This window comes from Schistocerca piceifrons, unplaced genomic scaffold (genome assembly GCF_021461385.2).
Source record: "Schistocerca piceifrons isolate TAMUIC-IGC-003096 unplaced genomic scaffold, iqSchPice1.1 HiC_scaffold_522, whole genome shotgun sequence".
Taxonomy (NCBI): domain Eukaryota; kingdom Metazoa; phylum Arthropoda; class Insecta; order Orthoptera; family Acrididae; genus Schistocerca; species Schistocerca piceifrons.
In genome coordinates, this window is record NW_025728758.1 from 216,504 (window position 1) to 226,056 (window position 9,553).

The following is a 9,553-nucleotide window of genomic DNA, read 5'->3' on the forward strand; positions in this document are numbered from 1 at the left end:
TCACAGTTCTTTTATTGGACTATGCAATACAGTACTGAGAAGTTCACAATCCATGTTGCTTATTCACTACCTGTATAAATTTCAGTTACTGCTCTTAAAATATGTTGGCAGGCTGTTCTACCACCTGTGTTTATTCATAAATTTTTGTGTGTCTGAAGTAATGGTATTGTGATCAGGTATCTCATTACACATATTTGATTAATCTTAATGGTACATGGAAAATAAAAAATAACTGTGAAAGTAAATACCTTTTTTATGTTTTCTTGCATCATGTCCTGACATGAGGTCCTTCCTACACAAGATTATATCCACTTAACCCAGAGTCCTGTTTTGTAACTCTTTGTCTTAGGTACTTATCACAAAATATTTATGCAGGATAGCGCCTTTGTGGATGTAGATCTGGTGCAAATGTTACTGCTCTCATTTACAACAGCAGTGTTCTGTTACTGTGTGTACTAACCCAAAGAAATACTATTATTAGAACATGCTACTATTTTGTCAAAAGGAAGGAATTATGATTGATCCAAGCACTCCCGCCTCAACAAACTCATGGCATTAGTATGTAGACTACTCCATAATTTAATTGTAAAATATGCATATTAACACTTGGTATAGGTATGTAACCCCCTTTTGTAATTTTAGTTTTCCTAAATTTGCCTGATGAACTTATAATTGACTTAACAGTAACTCTTACAGGCATATCTTGTATATGAATAATAGAAATATTTACAAAATGGACTCATTCCTCATACAATTTGTGTACTTCACGAAATGGGAACAAACACTTCAAGTGTCAATGAGTGCACTGTACAGTATAGCATTTAGTACTGCAGTTTTGGGCAACCTGTTTTTCCAGTTGGAAAGGAAGTTGCTTACAAAATACTTTTTGTAGTGTGCACTCCTCTCATACTTGGTTGTATGGATAGCCACATTTTATGTTTAGTGCATCATTAGGAAGCTTTTCATCATCATTAGGGATTCTACAGTTGCCCAGTGAAAAGCTAACCACACCATGTAACATTACTGACCAGGTTATATTGCTGATATTCTTTCATAATGCTACACTTTTGAAGTCTCATTCTCTGAAATTGGTTGAAGATGTAGTCTAGTTCAGTGATGGACATGACATCATTGATTTAAACTTGAGATTACTTCACATTTCTTAGTGCCAAAACACACAATGATGAAGATTAACTTCTGCTATAACTATTTTTATAGTTCAAATAGACCAAGTCAGCTACTACACTTGAACTCTAAACAGTGGCATGTTCTTTCCATGGCAAAGTCTTCATCCAAGTCTACAAAAAAGTAAATCTTCAGAAAATAGCATTTGAAAGAACTCAGTCACTGAAGCTTTACTAACACTTTTAACACAGAGAAGCTATGTGGATGACTACAGACAGATTTTCCAAACAAGTTCATTAAATAATTACAATGAGTGACTGTAACAGTAAGATCTGCTCACATTAGTGACTGAAATGTGGAATGAATGAGTGCACTCTATGGATTTTTACATTGAGATATTAAGATGAAAATAGCTAATCATGACTGCCATGGAGAAGTTACTGTAACAATTACTAGGACCTAAATTCATATTGCTATATATAGAGAACAATTTTGAAATTAGAGGCAATGACATTATGGGAAAGCAACTAATAATTTGGTTTATCTATGTGATAGATGATAGGGAAATACAAAAGTTGGGTGGATTATTTTATTCACATCATGCGCACTGCCATGGGAATTTACCAAGCCGCTTGTAAATTTAACAGGATAGCAGTTGTCTCCATTTCTTAAGTGTCAAATTACTCTGATAACCAAAGCTATTTTCTAGTTCAGAAAAATTACAGCAAGAAAATTGTAACTACACCTATGATTTTATAAACATACTTAAAGGTCCAAATAATATTATTTCCTGGGTGTGGAAACTTTAATTATGAATAACATTTTAGTTAATGACTTTTCACAAATAATAAAATGTTTACTGACAGAGTGAAATGAGGGCTTTCAAATGATTTATGTCATTCTGGAAATAAACAACTGTTAGCTCACAATATGTTCCTGAGCGTATGGCTTCTGAATGAAGCAAATTACAGATTTCTCTTAAAAGAACACAAAGTGTTGGCATTAGCAAAATCAGTTAAACTGATAGATAATGAATTTTACTGAAACATCACCTAAATAGGAATTTTGGTGCTTTATGTAAATGTGGTACATCTACTACCAGCAAAATGTGGAATGTTTCCTTCCATTATATAAATAAGAAAGTTATGTACAGAGTAGATTTATTGCAAATGGAGTTACTCCAACTTGCTAAGTTTCAAGTTTCTCATCTGTACAAGTGAAGTATGTATTCTGCTGTCCCCACCTTAAAAAAGTGAGTGTACAGTTCTTAAATCCAAAATGGTGCATGCCAATCAGTGTTTATAATGGTACTGTTGATTGCTTTAGCACTGTAGATAATGTTACTGGATTATAAAAACCTACCCAATTTGGGATATCTTTAACCCAGCACACAGCTGCAAGTTTCCGAGGGGGGAAAATATATATATATAAAAATAGAGGGAAACATTCCACGTGGGAAAAATTATATATAAAAACAAAGATGAGGTGACTTACCGAACGAAAGCGCTGGCAGGTCGACAGACACACAAACAAACACAAACATACACACAAAATTCAAGCTTTCGCAACAAACTGTTGCCTCATCAGGAAAGAGGGAAGGAGAGGGGAAGACGAAAGGAAGTGGGTTTTAAGGGAGGGGGTAAGGCGTCATTCCAATCCCGGGAGCGGAAAGACTTACCTTAGGGGGAAAAAAGGACAGGTATACACTCGCACTCACGCACATATCCATCCACACATACAGACACAAGCAGACACTTTTTTAAGGTGGGGACAGCAGAATACATACTTCACTTGTACAGATGAGGAACTTGAAACTTAGCAAGTTGGAGTAACTCCATTTGCAATAAATCTACTCTGTACATAACTTTCTTATTTCTTTTTTATATTTTGCTGGTAGTAGATGTACCACATTTACATAAAGCACCAAAATTCCTATTTAGGTGATGTTTCAGTAAAATTCATTATCTATCAGTTTAACTGATTTTGCTAATGCCAACACTGTATGTGTTCTTTTAAGAGAAATCTGTAATTTGCTTTATTCAGAAGCCATACGCTTTTCATTGTGGCTATCTGCGAATCAGTGACTCCATTATATGGTGGGTAACAACTATCCCTTTCATAATACCGTCCAATATAAATCTGCCTTTCTCATTGCTGTGAGAAGACAAAGCAATCCAGGTACATTTACTGGCAACACTATTTTAAACCAAACAACTGCTTTTGTTGTTATAACCAGTGCTCGATTTGTGATGGTATGCCATACCAATACCTCTGGTAAGTCACAGTACTGGTACCTCTTCTTTTTTATAAATCAAGCACTGGTCAAAACTGTTAATACTTGTTTTATTTCTTCAAGAACATGTCACACCCAAAGGTCAAACCAAACTGAACATATCTAGAAGAAACACTTGTAAATAAGTGTTATTTTCATAGCCCATTATGTACTCTCACAGTCTGATCAATCTAAAGTTACAAGCAGAGGAGAGGTGATGTGTGGAAGGAATCAAAGAAAAAGAACTAAATACATGCCAAATAAGAAGCTGTGCATCACTGTAGAATGTGTTATAATGGGTTCATTATACCTTATTCTAAACCTAGACACAGTGAATCTTCGATGAGGCTCAAGCTGCAGTCTGGCAGAAATTTTCACATGTCACTAATATACTTAATACAGCTTATGTCCAATGGTTCACAGTAAGTGAATAAATTTTGAATAATTGAATATATTACAACAAAACATTCAATATTCCATGCAGAACCAATCACAAAATATTTTAATTTCATACTTTTCACATTGAACTCACACACATTATGCAATGATTCTTGATTCTGTAATTACTTTCTCTGGGTGGGGATGGGAGCAGGGATTGTCAACAACACACATATAAAATGGGTCAATACAACAAATTTATTTTATTGCAGTTGTTTTTAACATGTCATACTAAAAAATCACATTCATTGCAACAGTAACTCCAAGACAAGAGATACAACTGTCATCCACATCAATAAACATTTTATGACAGTGGGTTTTCACAGCGGAATGTAAACCATTTCATTTTCTTAAAGTGTATCTATCATACTACTACAGACAATGACGTAACATTAATATATTATCACACACATTAATTTGGCACAGACGGTAAAATAAAAATAATGATCTTGGGTACTGGCTGTTGCCTATCCCTAGTAACCATCCCAGAAAATATAGGGTGATGGCAGAGAACGTTTGGTTGTGCAATCCTGTAGTCACTCTGTTGTGGTACTGGATTTGCAATGTGCTTCTGAAAATAAATCAAAGATATATTGAATGAATTATTGAATATTTTTTGATAGAATCTGGCAGTGATGGAAAGAACAAACATAAGTAGAATAACATCTCTAGATGTCAAATTAGAATAACATCACAACATGTCAAATTAGAAAAGAATTAAGTATGTACTGATCAGTAACATGAATTTTGTATGTAGAATACACCACCCTGTCACCAATGAGGTGCAAACCAATCTCAAATGAAGTACCTAGCAGTAAAAACTCCTACATTTGAGCACATATTAAGTTGTTAAATGATGGAACTTATAATCAGCTAATCTGATCATGTATTGCATTCACTTTGCAACTGGGCAGCTGAAGATAGTGATGCTATGGATTTACTGACAGTCATTATGTAGGTGCATGTTCAAGGCATTAAGCATTCTAATAGCACCTTCGAATTATATACATTTACTAACGTGGCTCGACATAAATAAACCATCGCAATTTCAAAAGAATAGAAATTTATTCTACTCATTCATCATATTCTCTACATCCCACCAAGAAGCTGAACAGGAATAGAAATTTCTTCTACTCTGCCACCAAGAAGGTGAACTTACAGGAAGCAAGTGAAGGTAAACATTAACAAAAGACAACCAAACATTGCTTAAGCTGTACACTATATTAACAAGAAACGATCACAATACTGCTGAATGCTAGTTCTGTTTATGCCAGTTAAACATGTTCTAGTGAATTTGAAAGAAAGCTGCTGCTACTTCAGTTATATTAGGTAGCTTATAAGAAACTTAATATTTACTTCATTAATCAAATATTTTTTTGAGGAAAACAGTAACCTAAATATGTAATTCCATAGGACAGTTTACAACACACTACCTGCCATCCATCTAAAGAAGGAAACAAATCCTTGCACTAAGATAATCAGTGGAAGGAGTCACTAATGAGATATGTTTTCAATTTTCCTTTGAATTTACTGAGATATCTAATTACTTGTTGTATGTAAGATGGGAGCTTCTCAGATATCTTCATACCAAAGTACACAACTTTGTTAAATCCTAGTTAAGGATGCAAAGTTTACACGAAAGTTATATTTCTGTCTTGTATTGATAGTGCAGATCAAATTTCAGCTTGAACTGATTTTTTCACAACCACACTATGCCTTGATTAAAATAACTCTGTGATTGTGGCAGTGGTTAAGAGTCAGCCAACAGCCATTCTTTCTTGACACCTATGTGCCTGCTATAATGACTGATTTTTTAGGCACCACAGCTTTCTCAGCTACAGTACAATGCACAAGAAGGCGAGAGCTAACTGTTGCCCTATCCACTATCCCACTAATTTACTTCCCACCACTGCTGACAATGACAACAATAAAAGTAATCTGAATGTATGTTTTGCTTTATTTCCATTGCATGTGCAACTCTTGCTCATTCTATGTATGCGGAATGATGTATGTAACGAACGACCCTGCGCCACCAAAGCTGTCTGTTAACCAAGAGGTTATTTTAATAAAAATTTAGAAGAAAACATAATAATTGTTTATCACTAAGTTTGCCAAAGAATCACAAAAGCACTCAACAATAGCCACAAAAGATTTTTATTACTGCCCCACTAATATAATCTGAGAGCTTCTAAAAAAAAAAATTCAAAACTTTCCATAAATTACCATCAGCCACCTTTTGTATTATTTTTCAATCTTTATTTACCAAGACCAGTTTTGAATCACTATCATCAGATGGTACATATTTATTGCATGTTTGCAGCTTTGTTGGAGTTGTGCAGCTGTGGCCAGGTGTGAACTGTATATATTTCTAACCACATTCGGTGCGTATATGTTTCGTTCTCTTGCCATAACTACACAAGAATGCTGCAAATATGCAATAAATATGAACCATCTGATCATAAATCACTTGTTAATTTAAAACCAGTCATGGTAAAAAGAAACTGAAGAATAAAATCAAAGACAACTGGCTTCTGTAAACCTCCACAAAAATTTAAATCGGAACTGAAATTGCTTCTTCTGGCAACTTCTGCTCTAAAGATGGATACTTAACAAAAACCATGTGGTATAAAAGGACTACAACGATTGCTTGTGCTACTTAAAAGTAGATGTAAACATTCTGTAACAGTAACATGAGCAGTGACAGACCAATATGTTCATTATCATTACTTTTCAGCCAATAAGCTAGCTGGTAATCTGTAAATAGCCAGTATGTAGCCATAAACAAAGACAGAGCGTAAATCCAAAGTAATCAACACCATTTTGATAGAAACAGACCAATGGTCCTTGGAACACAGCATTATTTGTAACTAATCAAAACACACACAAACAATATCCAAAGAACAAAATCAGTTTATATAAAGTGATCTACTTCTCAATTATAAAAGGTAGATTGGTGTAAAGTCAAGACTCCACCTGCCTGTTTTGACCAGTAATGTCATCAACATGGTGTACACTATTTCACACACAATATGGTGGCCCACAACATCACTCATCAGACTTGCGAACAAACATAAATAGCATGTCAAGTATTTAACTCCAGCAATAGAATGAAACTAACAGGACAACCAAATGAAGAGGACAAACTAAATAAACGACATTAAGAATAATGACATCAATGCAAAACAAGTATTCATCCAAAAATCAAGCAGACAAAATCCTCAAAATTTAATAAAAATGAAAACTATTGATGTTGTAAATCACACATGATCTCTAACATAGACCTCAATACCAGTAACCCATACAGAACCAAAAACTCAACACAATTGTCACTTGACCTACATAGCTCCAACAAAGCCCTCAATACCACGAACCAACCACTCTAAAACATGGTGTTGCAAATTTCACTTCACCCACATACCTCAAACAAAGCCCTAGATACACTTTCACTTACTCTACCTAAACCAAAGTTCTCAGTACAACAAACCAAACCATGTTCACATGACTACTATCAAAATGTATCCTAAACAATGATGGTACATCAGTACCCATGATACCTAGCAATAACATTCCAACAATTACTGAAGACTAACAAGGAAATCCCGAAATTTCATGAAAACCTTCACCACCACCAATTTCAGTATACACAAACAACTTCGCCCATTGCAACAAGCAATGAGCTACTCATACATAACTATATCTTCTTCACCACAGAAGGAAAAAAGAAAAATAAATTAAATCTCTGACCACAAGAAACACACGGCACTAATATTTCCAAACATAAAAATGAATCCATCAGCTCAAATATGCAAATTCAAAGTAACTCACCAGAAAGCCAGCACAAATTCTTTCAGTACCAACATGAAACATTCAATTCATGTCAAACTACTCACTAACAAACATACAGCACAACAGAGAGCCACCAAACACACACACACACACACACACACACACACACACACTCAAAACCTCAAGGCACACCATGACATTAGAGGTCAAAGCAGAGGGGTGTAGCATCAGCACTTGACCTTGTGCGAATAACCTCAAGTTAGCCTCAGGTAGGAAACAGTGATGTGGTAATGACTGCCAATTGGCAAGAAAACAGGACTAAATTATCAAGAATGAAACTTACAGTTGGAACATTTGTTCAGAGTTCGCATCTTTTTGGTACAACCCAAAAAGGCCAGCATTGCCTGCTTTGCACTTAGGATATCTTTCTCACTGTACTGGCCCACAAACAGAATACTTTTATTCAATCTATCCTACAGCATTTTCTTTCCAAGCAGCGCAGCTAAGATCTAAAAATTGTCCATTCAAACACTTACATTCTAAACCATTTACCCCTAATGGTCCTTATGATTAATAATGAAGAGTGAATTTACTAGACACTGATTTGATTTAAGAATTTTCTGAATGTCAGGCGAGACATTCATATGAACCCTTACCTGCTATTTCAGCATCTTATTTTGCGAATGCGAATTTCCCACAGTATCTCCAGTTTTGCTGCATTTCTCTTCCTGTTTTTAGCGAGTTTCACGGCTATATTCTTCAGTGACTAAAAATAAAGTCCAACAACTCCATTAATTAACATCTCAACATGTTTAAACGACAGTTACATTTGAAGAAGCCTTCCAACAGCCACTACAACAGTACTATGTTGCATACAATACAGCTATGGAGCTAAATCTGCCGTTTATAAGGTTCATGAGTACAACACTACACGTACAGCTTGAGTACATACGCCATAGTATTAAATAAATCATATACATTTATATTCTATAGGAAAATACGATACTCACGACAATCATTTTAACCCATCAGCTTGTTTGCCTCCCAGAATGCGAATGTATATTACGTTTCCTGTTTTCTCTCCAACAATTTTGCGTTCCGTTTCTTGTCTCTTAGAATTCACAATACCACAAAGCCTATTACTGAGTTACTACAGAAGTTCCATGCGGCATCTACCTCCTGGACGAAAACAATAACAACCACAGATCTTTCTGCCCGCCAAAAATTTCGTCTTCGAAGATAATACTCTCAGTGCCTTCAACTGGATGTGGTAACTAAATTTTTTATGTTTCCTGGCAAATTATTGAAGATGAGTGTTCCTGAGTAGTGGACCCCTTTTTGAACTAAAGTAAGTGCTTTTAAGTCCTTGTGCAGTTCAGTTTTGTTCCTGGTATTGTATGTATGAACTGAGTTGTTTGTTGGAAAAAGAGATATATTATTTACGACAAATTTCATAAAGAAGCAAATATACTGAGTGGCCGGTATTACACTATCAAATTTCTTTGTCCAATAACTTTGTCAAAGATATTTGATAGTGTAATAGTGACTTTGTCAAATGTCGTCCAATATTTGATCAAATCTAGGGCCTCGCTGTATTTTTTATTCAACGAAAAACTCGTTGTTTTTATCAAAGAAACCGCTTGTCTTCTGTTCACTGCAATGTGACATGTTACCACATGGAGCGCTAGCATCGCTGCAGCGTTCTGTCGTCTGTATTGTTTTTATAACCATTGCCGGTAAACACAATTGGTGTGTGCCGACAACTACAAAATTAATAGAGATGTCTGAAGCTGATGAGCCGCTTTACAACGTGAGGCACTCTGAATACAAAAATAGATTAAGAAGATTGGAGACGTGACCTGACCAGACCTAACATAACCCTCTCCAGTAGCAAGGAATTGGAGTGTTATAGTGAGCCTGTCTTCTGAAGAT

General features: G+C 35.3%; 1 long non-coding RNA gene across 1 annotated transcript; it reads right to left on the bottom strand.

Moving 5' to 3' along the window:
* Nucleotides 1-4,055: 4,055 nt before the first annotated feature.
* On the bottom strand, nucleotides 4,056-8,965 carry LOC124753080. Its single transcript, XR_007012310.1, has 3 exons — nucleotides 8,632-8,965; nucleotides 8,278-8,387; nucleotides 4,056-4,406 (listed from the first exon to the last, which is right to left on the bottom strand). It is a non-coding gene; the product is annotated as an uncharacterized LOC124753080 (long non-coding RNA).
* Between the last annotated feature and the right edge of the window lie 588 nt (nucleotides 8,966-9,553).